Source organism: Sus scrofa, chromosome 16 (assembly GCF_000003025.6).
Source record: "Sus scrofa isolate TJ Tabasco breed Duroc chromosome 16, Sscrofa11.1, whole genome shotgun sequence".
Taxonomy (NCBI): Eukaryota; Metazoa; Chordata; class Mammalia; order Artiodactyla; family Suidae; genus Sus; species Sus scrofa.
The window spans coordinates 57,013,126-57,027,520 of NC_010458.4; the positions used below are offsets into that span (position 1 = coordinate 57,013,126).

Below are 14,395 nucleotides of genomic sequence, written 5' to 3' on the forward strand. Positions count from 1 at the left end.
GTTTTAAAAGAGAGTAAGGTGACTGATACGATAGGAAAGAATTAGATTAATTATGAGACAAGGTTAACTTAAATTCTTTTTTTCCCATGCCATAAAAATTCCATCTGCCATTTATTAATATTAAGGAGTCTGATTACAACTTAAACTTGGTTCAGATGAATGCTAATAAAAAACATACAGTCCTTCATAAGTGCTAAAAATCAACTAAGGGCAAAGACATATCAGGAAAAGAAAACAGCATGGGGGTAATTCTGTTAAGAGTGGCTTAAAAGCCTGTATTGTACTACTGCCAGGTAAGAAGGAGGAGGCTGCTGCCAAACACATTGTTGAAATGAGAATTGTTTAAACTACAAAAAGCATGACAGCTCCATGTGAATATCTTAAATCCCAAGGTCACTGACAAAGGAGAACCAGGTGGTGAAACCTTGGAGTGGCAAGAATTATAGTCATATCTTGACTCTAGTTACCCTCTGAGAGGAGACATATTTTGCCATTATCCAAAAGAGAGATTTTCTTCTGCATCTGGATTAATGCACAAGTTCAAAAAACGTAAAGTTAAGAATGTTTTCTTGATTAGTATGATTTTTTTCTACCCTGATTACCTTTCTGGGGCTTTGCAACAGAATGACCTTTGCATAATAATAAATCATATTCCAAGCCCACAATAAATAAATACTACAAAATCAGAATCTTCATAGAACAGGGTACAGCCATGCCCAGTTTCAAGATATTCCCCAGGTGTTTCTACCTCTTCTAAAAGCCATGGTTCTAATCATGTCAGTTTTATAGATAAGGTAAATAAAGGTTCAGAAAGTTGAAGACAAGCAGAATTAAAATTCTTTGGTCAGCTACATACTACATGGAATACAAAAATAGAGGAGTAATTAAGAGCATGGGAGCAAATTCCACTACCACTTTCTTTTGAAAAAGTTAAACTTTTCTTGCCTAAGTTTCCCTATCTTAGCTGGGGGTTATAATATTACTTACTGTGTAGTTGTTACAGAAAATTAACTGAGTTAAGACATAAAGTGCAAAAAGGAAAGCCTAGCAAAAAGAGAGTACTCAATAAACAATAGCTGAGTTTATTAGGTGAAACCTCTTTGCTAAGATTTTACATTATATTATTTAATCTTCATATCAACCATGAGTAAGGCTATGTTATCCCATTTTACAGATGGAGAAACAGATTCAGATATGATAAGTAACCTACCAGCATCCACCTACAAGTGAGCAACGGTCTAGCCATTCAAACCCATTTCTGCGTAACTCTGAAAATCCACTTCCATGCCACACTAGTCAGTTACCTCATTAATCCTCTGAAAAGCACCATCAGTTCTAATTTTTTTGGCCATTGAAGAAATGAAAATGAACCAAAGTCTTTATGAAGTTACAGTGCAACTTTTTTCCTCTGCAAACTAGAATGATGCATTACATACTTCTGCCTTCTATTTTTTAGTTATAATGCTGAAATGGAATTACCTGAAAGGACTAAACCTCTCATGGCCACAGAAATATCTCTGGCATGAACTGTATATGTTACTGTGATTGTTTTGGAAAAGAGGAGAAGAAGGAAATAAACAAACAAAACCCTCCCAAACAAACAAACTAATCCTACTTGTGTAAAAAAAAGTATTGCAATCTGCCTTTAGGCGAAATTCTGTTAAGATTCTTTTGAGTTTCCATTGGACACTGGTTTCTGTATACACTGAGAAAATTGCCAGCCCACCTGTTACCCATCCAAACTGGAATTGACCATGATGGCTGATGAGTCTTCAGAGATTGTTCCTTTGCATCAGCTACTTGAGTATGCTTCTGCCATGTTACTTACTTCTCCTCAATCAAAAACTCCAAAGACAATGGGTCTACAGGTGAAAATGTATGAGAATTTTACCAACATGAACTAGTAGTACATGATTTTCTTATACCCAAACTAGAGTCCAAAAGGAGATTTCATCCAGTAGAAACAAGCCACCCATGCAAACCATCTGTAGAATAACCACATGACAAACCCAGTGATGGTTTCATGGTTGCCAATAAAACAAGCTTAGAAGCCTCCCAAGGAGACAAATGCTTTTGAAAAATATCTTCCTCTGCTTAGCATATGGGTCTGTGATGGCTGCCCAAACAAAAGGATACAGCAAGGTAGGGCAGAGCTGCAAAATGTTTTTCATTTTTGTTTTTATTATAATAAGATGCTTTCCTTTTCATGTCTTTTTCTTTCTCAGAGCTCCTATAAAGATGCCTTGTCTTTTTGACCAATGCTGGGGTTTAATGGGATTCTCTCCAGTGCTCAGGGGAACTGGACATATTCAAGAAGATGCAGGACCTGTTTTTCCTATTGTTTGAGATTTCAGTGGCTTCATATCTTCCCCTGCTGAAGGAGGCAGAGGGAGGCCAAGAGATGAGCTGACAAATATTTTTTTTCGTCTAAGTCTTTTCCCATTTTCTCGACTCTACAACTCAATACCAAGGCAGATTTCCCTCTCCCCTTTGCATGGGGCTGTGGAATTGTGAAACCAGAAGGTCTAGTCTGCAGGGCAGAACAGTAGCATGCGTTTCCCCACCGTGCACCCTGTGGCTGATGGGGTAGAGGAAATCACAGGCTTGGAAGGGCATTTGATTGGAATCTCCTTGGCCAGAGGCACAGAGAAGAAAAGATGCTGCACTGGCAGAAAGTAACAATGTTATCATTACCCTTCTCCCAGGTCCTACTCTTTGTCTTTTTTCTCTCCCTCTGAATTAAAAAAAATAAATACATATACAATATTTAGGCAAAAAACAAGATAGGAAAAGAAAATTTACTTCTCCCTAATCTCTACTGCAACAAAAGACAATGTATCTAGAAGTGCGAAATTTCTGTTTTAATGACCTCATCTAGTCTTGCCAAATGCTACTCAATGAATCACAACTAACTGGGCTCCCAATAAACCAGCAGAAAAAAATCAGGCATCTTGTGGTGAACAACTCAGAATCCACATGAAATACTTAAAAGGGAATCCAAAGACTCAACATTTTCAAAAGGATACATTTTACTTTGTGTAACATTAAATATTTCCTCAAAAATTTCAACAAAATAAATGGATTTTCAAAGTAAAATATATCTCTGCCACCAGAAGTAACAGGAACAGCAGAACTCAAGCAGTGACAGTACAGGTAAGTAAGCAAGAGGAAAAATAGGCAGTGATTGCCTACAACCTCCAGTGGATTAAGAGTATTCCATTATATGGAGGTCTTTTCAATAGGATCAAGATGGGATTCAGAATCGGGAAGAGTGTAGATTTAGTCTGCACAAGTAACTACCTCAATCAGCAGATAGGTGCTTAAAGGATATAAGGGTATTTTCGAGAGAAGGCAGGTGGACAACACAGAGCAGATGGATCTTCCCATTTCTTCCTTTACAGGTGATGACAATCTGGTTCCCAAGCTAAGACTTATAAATATGAGATAAATAGAGAAGGAAATGTTGTCATATACAATGAGGTACAAAATTATATTAGACTCTGCCGCAGTAGTGCTGGTATTCATGGTGAAGGAAAAAGGGATGAGTCTAGAGCTCTTAGGCAAGACCTTACTGAGAAGAATCTGGAGGTTTTGGCAGCCTATAACGGAAGAAGAGTCAGGGCAATAATTTTTAGATAGGAGAAAGCTCATGAGCAAAGGCATATAAGTCAGAAGGAGCCAACTGTGAACAAGATAAAATAAGACAGTCAGAAGAGAAGTTTGTGGATACAGAAAGGAGAATTTTGAAAAATTAGGAGAGCCAATTGATCAGACAGATGGAATAAGGTTGTGTAACTTGGACTTTTTCTGGTATGTTCTCTGAAGCCTTTTAAATTAATGTCCATCAACAAAGGAATGGATTAAGAAGATGTGGTATATATACACAATGGACTACTATTCAGCCATAAAAAAGAACAAAATAGTGCCATCTGCAGCAACATGGATGGAACTAGAGACTCTCATGCTAAGTGAAGTAAGTCAGAAAGAGAAAGACAAATACCATACAATGTCATGTACATCTGCAAATCTAATATATGTCACAGATGAACCTATTTACAGAAAAGAGACAAACTCATGGACATGGAGAACAGACTTGTGGTTGCCAAGGGGGAGTGGGATGGACTAAGAGTTTGTTGTTAGTAGATGCAAACTTCATCTGGAGTGGATAAGCAGTGAGATCCTGCTGTATAGCTCAGGGAACTTTATCTAGTCACTTGTGATGGAACATGATGGAGGATAATGTGAGAAAAAGAATACATATATATACACACAAGGTGACCCAGCCATATGTATACTTTGCTATACAGCAGAAATTGACAGAACATTTAAATCAACTATAATTAAAAAAAGAGAATAAAAGTGAAAAGAATATTAGCATTATTGCTTATAGCGGCTTTGTATTTATTGAGTCATCCTTGAGGGATAGGAACTGTCTAAGCATTTTACTTGCATTATTTCATATAATTTTCACAGAAACCTTATATGGCAAAGAGGACATATTGTTATTATTCCCATATTAAGATGAAATGTTGAAAAGTCAAAGAATTTCAGAGAATTCCCTAGGCACATGTGGTAGAATTTGAAATAAAACTGGCTCACCTCAGAACTTAAGAGAGTGGAGAGGTGAAATCTAGTCTTTTCCACATCAGCAGTAATTACTAGGTACATATTAGATTATGATACTCTTAAGGTTGCATAGGAGAATTATGTTATCTGATTTCCCAAAGCAGACGTATGTCATAATTGTTGAGTTCCTACAAGATCAAGACCACGGTGTTTATTTCACTTATTGACTCAACAAATATCACATACTCCTGCAAACAGATTCTTTCTCTCACATATGCCTATTTACACACACACACACACACACACACACACACAATTGAACAATGAAACTAATGTCTAGAGAAACTATTTCACCTGAATCTAGGGTCATATACATGGTAGAACCTGGATCAAGAACCAAATCAATCTCATTCCTAAAACAAGTGATTGGCAAACTCTAGCTTGAAAGCCAAATCTGGCCCACAGCCTGTTTCTATATGGCTCATGAGCTGAGAATTTTTTTTTTACATTTTTAAATGGTTGAAAAAAAATCAAAGGAAGAATAGTTCAGGAGACATGAAAACAATATGAAATTCCAATCTCTATGTGCATAAATACAAATTTATTGGAACATCATGCACATTTGTTTAGGTATTATCTAGGACTGCTTTCATATTACAATAGCAGAGTTACAACAGAGACTATCCAGACTGCAAAGGCTAAAATATGTATTATCTGTCTCTTTAAACTTCTCTGACCCTGTCCTGAATCATGATCTTTCTACTCTGTCACACTGCCTTTCATTGTGTTCTGCTATCCCTACAACATACACATCTGGTGGAGTGAAGAAAGAAGGTAAGATAGGATATAAGAACACAAAAAGTAAGGAATATTTGTCCATCACTTTTCAGATCTGTAATAACTAGCCTACTGAAGGCTGTTTATTTCCTTCTAGTCTGCAGACCTGAAATGCAAATTCCAAGTGACAGAAAGAATATGTACTACAGGACTGTTTTTTGATGATTATTTTTTTTGGGGGGGGGGTGGATAAAGTGAATCAAAGACAGTAAGACAATTTAGAAGATGGTTTCAGTGATTCAGGCATCAGGTGTCACAATCTCAAGCTGCTGGGATATCTGGGGAATGCTAGCTATACCCCTAATCTGAGTCAAGCAACTAACTGCTTCCTTAGGAGGATATTTGGGAAAAATAAAAATAAGAGGAGTGGTATTATATTCTAAGTGTTCATTATCTCTGAGAACTACACATCTGCCCACCCAGGTTTCAAACAACTCGCCACTTATAAAGACATTTTAACCCAAATATGGCTACTCTTCAGCTATTCACATTAACCCAGACATTAAGAGGACCATTCTCTGAAATCCTTCAGCTTCATGTGCTACATCTCTTATAATAAACTTGACTAGCAATTATGCACTACAAAACTCTTCATTGAAGTAGTTTATGCCTTGGTGTTTGGAGACAACCTCTGCCAAGAGTTCTTCCTCAGATAAACTGGATACATTTATCAGATTTGTTTCCACGGTGAACCATGTTCTCAAAAATTAAAGCAGAGACGGGACAAAGAATGAATATCATCACTGCATGGGGAGTAAAAAGCAAGGTTTGACATCCAAGGCACTAATTACTAACAGGGAGTTACAGAGTGTCAGAGTCTGGCCCACAACCTTTTACAGGTGGCAACTCCTAACAATAACAGCAACACTGTGTTTAGAAAAAACACTGCTGTCTGATATATAAGGATCTTATTCTGATAATAATTTTTTTAAGCTCATGTGCCATGATGTCAAGGTTGTGTAGGCCATAAAGGTTATAGGCCAAAATGACAATGTTAACCAAGGTAAAAGTAAATGTGTTTTCCCCTAAACTGCAGTTGGCTTAACCTTATTTTAAAATTACACTGCCTAAAGCAGGCAGAAAGAAAATTTGGGCATCATCAGTTGTCCACATTTGAGTACCACTATCCAACAAAACACACCAGAAGCTTTTTAAAAGGTGCTGTGCAATTCTTTTTCATTAGGGTCAGTCAGTGAGGTAATTATCCCCTGAGAGTATTGCAACTATAGTTTCTCTCTTTTTTTTCTGTGCTAGAGAAAGCCAAGGGAACTGCCCCATGTCCAACCCCACTTTCTGGTTCTAAGTGAAGTTTTCTGGGGTCAAACTCATGCCCCAGCTTCTTGGTGGGTTAAAGAGCCCAAATGTTCTTCTCATCAGGTCATCACTTTTCATTCCAAGATTCCTATTGAGCAGAGTCAAAAGTGCACCCTCCTTAGAGGTTCACAGGAAGTAGTGAAGTAGAAGTTAGCAGAGAGGACTAACTTGGGGCCTTGCAGGTGTTTGAAAAGGACCAGGGATAAAATGTCAGGCATCGTCAAACACACACACTATAGCAGGACTTTCCATATCTGGTTCACTTCTTCCTGTGGCTAGCATGAAAGACATTGGGGAGTCACTTATACACAAATTTAGACACAAATTCAATAACATTTCCTATATCTAAGTAGGATAACTTGTCAATTGTTTAGCGATGCTGTGATTAATAAAACAGAATTTCATTTAAAAGTGATAGATCAGTAATAATTTTTGTCTTTATGTATTTTTTAAATAAATGGTAACTAAAAAACAATAACCACAAGACTCTAAGTCTGAGATAAATTTTGGTATTTTCAGAAAGAATTCATACTGAAAAGCCTTGGGAATCATGTGCCTGAGGCTTTAGAAAAAAAATGTTCAAAAGATCAGAGGACAAAATACATATTATTCCATGGTTAGTGATGCAAAGAACAAATGAAATTTTTCTTCTAAACTAGTTAAGCTTCTATTGTGAATTATTAACCAGATGGTTTTAGAAAAGAGATGATCACTGTGAACCAGCATAAATTTACTACAAACAAACAAATCTAATTTCCTTTGACAAAAGGGTTACTAGACTGATCAGCATGTAAAGTATTGTAGAGATTCTATATATAGATTTCAATAAAACAGATGACAAAGATTCCCATGATATTCTTGTCACCAAAGGAAAATGTGGACTAGATAATAATATGGTGTCTCAGTTGGAATGCTAGGCAAATGACAGAAGCCTAATGACAGAAATCTAATGCGAACTGGCTAAAGCCAAAGAATTTATATGATGGCTTATGTAACACCACAGTCTAGACCTGGAACAGCTGGATGTGGTTTTGGTCTCTTAATCTCTGGGCTCTACTTTCAACTGTCACTTGAAGGCTTAACCAGGCCATTTCCATATGGTGACTCCTAGCAATTGCAACCTTAAGTCTTCCCAATTCCAATTCCAGTCTGAGAGTCTCTCTTCCTGACAATTCTACAAAAGATAGAGTTTAATTTCACTAGAATGACTTGGATTATGTTCTCAACTCTGTAGCCAGCAGAAGTCAATATTCTCATGGAACTCATTTGCTCACATGACACCCTGAGAACCAGAAATAGAAGTTTGGTCATATGACACCCTGAGAACCAGGGATGGACTGAACCCTCGAAATCACGTAGAGTGAAAAAACGGAAGAAGAAAGGTTCTCAAGGAAATACACTGTCAGAGGAAGGAGAGGCACATTAGGCAGTATGAACAATTGTCTACTACGAATTGTTAGGTTTTGAAAATCTTTACGTATGTATCAGTAAATCAACTTTGAGAAATCTTTGACGTTTACCTCAGGGTTTTACCTTGGTCTTACCCTTTATTGAAGTCACTGAATGATATCTACTATATTTTCAATTCATACAAAAGTTTACTTAACATGCTGGATGCCCTAATTATAATCCATGTTAGACTGGCAGGCCAAAACCAAGGTGATGGGATTTTATATTCATACGTGTAAGATTTTGTGTTGATGTTCAAAAATCAATGCTGCAAGGAGAAAGGGGAAAGATGATATGATAGAAGTACATTTGAGAGAGACACAGAGGTTTGCATTAACCATAAGCTCAAAATGAGCCTGTTTAAGCAATCTTTGGGACTGCAGTTATTATGTAGAATCCAGATTAGGGTCAGTGATATCTTTTCTGTTTCCATGCAGGTCAGATCAGATCTAGAATTTACGTAGCATTCTGAATATGCAATTTTGTTTGGCATAATCTCCATTTTTTATGCTTAACACATTCACCATTACAATTATGTACTTGTGTGGTTCTTCAATTCATGTTTACCTGTTCCCTCTTGAATATAAATTTCTTGAAGGTAGAGCAAGTAATGTGTTCATATGTGTGTGCACATGCATGCATGTGGGTACGTGTATCTTACCAATGAATCATCATAAGGTAGCATCAATAAATATGTTTTGTTAGGAAAAACAAAAAGAAACCTGAAAGTGCCTTAAGGAAGATGAGGAATATAGAAGATAATTTTGGAACTCCTTTATGAATAGTAGAAAGAACACACATGTTGAGTTGGAGGAGGATGTTGAAATAATAAGGTGTCTATCTTTACATTTTTGAAAAACCTCTGTATAAGCAAGCAGTGCTCATAGAAGAGTGTCCTCTCTTTCTTTTTAACCATTCAAACTGAGCTTAAATGAATATCTCTTAAGGATGTTGTATAGGGAGTTTCAACTGGGTGAAGAGATGACTAGCTAATCAAGTTCCTCACAATTTTGAAAGGAAAAGATATTCTAATTCTACAAATAGTACCAAACTCCTTACCCAATGCCTTGTCCAGTCACATCGAATTAGTGTCATTTTGGGGAGACAGGCAAAAGTCAAAAACTCATGCCTGTGCCAAACGTTATAGAACTGATGGCAGGTTTGCCTGTGGTGAAAGGCAACAGAGCTTCATCCTCTTAAATATGTAGGGATGAGACAACCACAACTTGGGTCCATATGGGAAAGAAGCAGCGAGCTGATGTACAGCATATACAAGTCAAATTCCTACTTCATCTTTCATCCTTTTCATCTCTTTTTCCCAAGAATAGAGTTTTTAAAACACCTTTTGAGTAAGTGAGCCATTGTCTGGCATTTGGAGAACTTTCTTTTCATGTATCTAGATATATTTAGAATTTCATATGGCTTGAAGTCATTATTTATATAACTAGCTTTATATTTGCATGTGGACTGAAGTATATATAAATGTATATGTAAATGTAAATTTTTAATTATTTATACTGTGAACAGAACTAGGCTTTGGTATGCTCTATATATTCTAAAGAAGACAACACTAAAATTTTATTCAAATCCCTCTCTCATTTGAAGGGTTATTTCTTTAAAAATCTAGACCACATCCTTTCTCCTTAAGCCCCACCATATACACCGTTTTTATCCAATTTTACTGTTCTGTATTACTATTTTTTTTCTTGATTCTGTAAATCTAGCTTTCTCAGGTAACACTGTGTGCTGAACATTGTACTACAATGGTTGTAAGTAATGGTATGAATTCTATTTAACTATAAGCAGTGTGAGGCAACCAGGGTGCTGTCTTCTGGTGTAAATCTCAAGAGCTCAAAACAATCCTGGGCACACAATGTGTTCTGTTTTCTTTTAATATTTAGAATCAAACCTGAGGTTTTTGGGAGAAAAAGGATACTCTTGCTCTGATAATTTCTATCACTTCTTCAAATGTATCTGTGGAAACCCCTGGGGCTTCAAGTCAGTGCTTAGAGCCTTTAAAAAGTGTTTTTACAAAGGAATTCATCTATAATCAAAGCAGCAATAATGAGTCAACCTGGGAAACATGATAATTTCTCCTAAGGGTTAAATTGTTTCAAATCAGAAGTCAAAATTATATTTATACTAATGACAACCTTAAAAATGTAACACAGCATCCAATTTTTGCATAAAAATTACACATTTTAAATACCAAAAGCTTGATGTGAATTTTACACTCTGTTTATGTTAAACCAAAAAAGTGAACTTAAAAGTAATCATGTAAATTGAATGATAATAAGAGTTCTTTTATATTTTTAGACTACTTCAAATGAATAATTTAAAAGGCATCAAGCAAAATATTTTATTAACATAAAGCTAATGGTATATTTTTATAGTACCTGATTTTCAAAAATTTGCACTAAGACATTATCATAATCAGCTCATGTCAGTTGTGTGCCATTTTACATACACTATTTTTGAATAAAGTTAATGCACTCATTGGCATAGAAGCTCAGTTTAAATCTCATTTCTGAACTATCACTGCTGGCCTTAGTAAAATACTTTTAATTTGCCAACTTCTATGTAAATCTGAGGTGAAGACGACTTTACTCACTGAAATGTAATTTCTATCAGCATTGTTTCTGACTATATAAGGCCAAATTAAAAAAAACTAAGTTGTTTTTTATTAAAATAGGAAGGAAATCATAAGAATGTGCAGGTTACCCACCAAGAAATGGAGCAGAAAATATTTTACTTAGAAATAATATCATGATACAAATAAAACTTTAGGATGGTTACCCTCCTATAAATTAGGTATTTATTCCTTTCCCATTGCTGTGCCTTTTCTCAATGCATTGGCTTAAATTGCAATATGAATCTGTAAATTACATGTGCCAAAAAGAATTGGATTCTTTTCAAATATTAATTTATATATATAATAATTGTATAACAGATTATATTTGTGGTACCAAATTGGGCAATTATTTAGTAATTTCTCATTTATATATTTATAAAAATAAAGAAGCTTTGACACTACAAACTGTTCTGCCCTCCTAATTGACATCTGGTACATAATACTATAATTTTACTGACCTTATAGTAAGGGATAAAAGTTACTTAAGTTACAAAGTCAGTTTGAAATTTGAATTATGCTATCATATTCTTTCTTCTTCAGTTAGTTTGCCAAGTTGCACCATCAAACAATTCATATCTTAAGGGTATTTCATTACAGATAGAACAATCTATGGATATTCAGCTGAACAATCATCATGTCCACTTTCTTGAGTACCCCATAAAAAAAGGACTTTCCTACTGGAGAATGCAAAACACACTTGGTGTCAATTAGTACTCACTTACGTTTATGTGATTTTTTTTTTTTTTTGGCTTTCTCTTTGTTTTCTATGCAGAATACCAGAATAAGTGTCATGTTCCATCCCTGATTTGCCACAAGTGTCATTAGTGTTTTGTACCTGCATAAAAGGCCCAGAATAGTCCTTTAGAAGCTTTAACTAAAAAAATGTATGTGGGCAAAGAATATATTTTTTATTGCACATGAGAATTTCTTTGAACTCCCATTGGTTGCCCATGAACAAAGAATATTTTTTTCTATTTCTCTTGATGTTTTAAACTCTCTGTTTTCTTAGCATCTATTTTTTTTCCCCCTCTAGTGTATGCGTTTTAGTCTAATAGTGCTTTTGAGTGCCCAGGTACTGCTGTGATAAGTGCCACAGAAATACTTATGTAGAAGGATAGATTACTGTGAACTGGCTTCCATTCTCCTTTTTCCAAGCAAAACATTCAGTGATGGAAAAAAAACAATGCCACCAGTTTATGAAAATAAATGTTGTTTATATATGCATAAGAAGTATGGAATTATGTCAAAAGGAGTGAAGAAATCAATACCTAAGCTCTAGAAGATGCAGTCTTTTCTTTAGAAGAAAAACAGTTAAAAAATTAAAAAAGAAGAAGAAGATGAAGATGAAGAGGCCTCAGATGCTTGGTATGTCTTTGGGAATTTCACCTACAGAGGTTGTAAGTGATTTGATTCCTTCTTCTCTACGCTTACAAGATATTGAAGGTGAATGACTTTCTCAAACACTATAAAATAAATGTACAGAAAACAGTAAATGAAGGATGGTAGCATAACCAGTGGATGAGCCAATGCACACTTAGGGCTCTAGAAACAAACTTGGCATGTTTAATTACCCTTATCAAAAGACTTGGAACTTTGATAATATACTATGTAAAATTGCTGTAACATTTGAGAATAGTCTGAATTAAAAATTCCAATTGATGGTGAGTCAAAATAAAATCTAAAAAGACGAGGAGGCGAATATGGTGTCCCAGGAGCTTTCCTTCAGTACTTCAGTGTGTTTATAATCACCCAGTAAACATTTGAAGGCCCAACATGTTCAAATGATTAATTTAAAAAAGAAACAAAGCAAGAGGAATTTGGTATGTGCAGTCCAGTGGCCTACTTCAAAGATTCCAGGAGAAGAGAATACTTTGTGATGGAAATTCTTTTCCTCTGGGGTTTCCCATTGCCATTCACTATTCAAGATGCCTTTTCCATAATTTTCCTGGCATAGTATAGCCTTCTCCTCTAAAGAGGCCAGACAATTATTGAAAAAATAGAGATGAAAGAAATCATGACTGAGTTTCAGTTTCATGGAAACCCTGTCACCTTGGGGATCCAATGCTGTGCCTTTGCTGTCGAGATCCACATCATGGTTACGTTGCTTTGCATAACGTTTGTGTGCTTTGAAACCAAAGAGGAGCATTTTAATTAATTTCTAGTTCTATTTTACTCATTCCTGTCAACCACAGACTACTTAGGAAACTGCTTAAAAGCCAGCTTATCCTAGGATCATATCTATTCTTCCCAAGTGGATTTTAACTTTACGCTGTATCCCCAAGCTTACCTCCAAAACTGTGTGTTTTTCTGTCACTGCATTATTATGTTGATGTATTCTGACTATGAGATGGCCATTTATTACCTACCCTGACTCCTCTAACAGATTATGAGCCTTCAATAACTGAAGTCTTGTCCCCACACAAGCCCTGTCACTCACAACTAGTGAGTGACACTAGTTCCATCCCATCTCAGCCAACTTAGCAGGATGTTAACTTTCACTGAGTATGCTGTAGTGGATTCTTCCATTCAACATGTGTCACATAATAACCCAAAGTGTTCTCTCTCCTCCATTCCTTAAGCATGCTGCTTTTCTATGTCTTTATGTCCCAAGTATTTAGCAGAGCTCTTGGCATGAACACAGATGCTTGATAAATGTTTGCTGTTTGCCATTATATCTTCATATCACCCCACACATTCTTTGTTGTAAACACATACTGAATAAGATTGTCTAAAGAGAATCATATTTTCAGAAAATTGTCTTCTCAGTTGTGGGATAAGTTTGATGGAATAAACATCTTGGGTTGCCTGTTCAGCTTCTAACAATCTCCTTTGTCCTGGTCTGCCTTTATCATTATATGATAGGTCCATGGCAAGGCAGCTAACCCAAGGTGAAATAATGAGGATTTCTTTGCCAAAAATGAAGATGAGGAAGAGAAAGTGTGTGAGGTTGGGCAGAGGGTGGGGGAAGATGGGGGGCAGGGAGGAAGGGAGAAAGAGGGGAGGGAGAGAGAGAGAGATGGAGCCTGAGAGAGACATGTCCATTGAAATTCCACCCTTGGGTGCCTAGACTTACAGCATGTAACTTTGATCTGCCCAGAACTATATTCAATTGGGCAGACTGAAGAGACTAAAGGAGCTAGTTTAGAGAGAAATTTAGAGAGGAGCAGAAAGGAACTGTGGAAGGGACAAATTTTGAGAGTATTCCCACTGGTGGTTCAGGACATGTACTAAGGAATTGGCTACATAGCTTTCCTTAGGTATCGTGAGATATCCCTGTATCCTTGTAATGAATTCTCCCTGCTCTGTTTTATCTAGCTCAGTTTGGTTTGCTACTTATGACAAAAATATTCCTAATTGTTTCGGGAGAAATTCCTGGGTATACTAAATATCTTAGCCAAGATAACTGTGAGGACAATCCTTATCACTCTTCTCACAATGCCCATATTAGTTGTCTATTGATGTTTGGACAAGTTTAGTGGCTTAAAACAACACAAATGTATTATTTTACAGTTCTAGAGGTCAAAAGTCTGACACAGATCTGAACAGGTTAAAACCACGATATTAGCCTTGCTGCATTGCTTTCCGGAGCTGTTTTTT

General features: G+C 36.2%; 1 protein-coding gene and 1 long non-coding RNA gene across 2 annotated transcripts in view; one reads left to right on the top strand and one right to left on the bottom strand.

The window, feature by feature from the left end:
* LOC110257233 overlaps window positions 1-3,909 on the top strand; it is a 33,004-nt gene extending 29,095 nt beyond the window's left edge. Inside the window, exon 3 of the long non-coding RNA XR_002339566.1 lies at window positions 1,175-3,909. This is a non-coding gene — a long non-coding RNA (uncharacterized LOC110257233). The remainder of the gene's footprint in view (window positions 1-1,174) is intronic.
* Window positions 1-14,395, bottom strand: part of TENM2 (teneurin transmembrane protein 2) — a 3,459,878-nt gene that overhangs the window by 1,388,853 nt on the left and 2,056,630 nt on the right.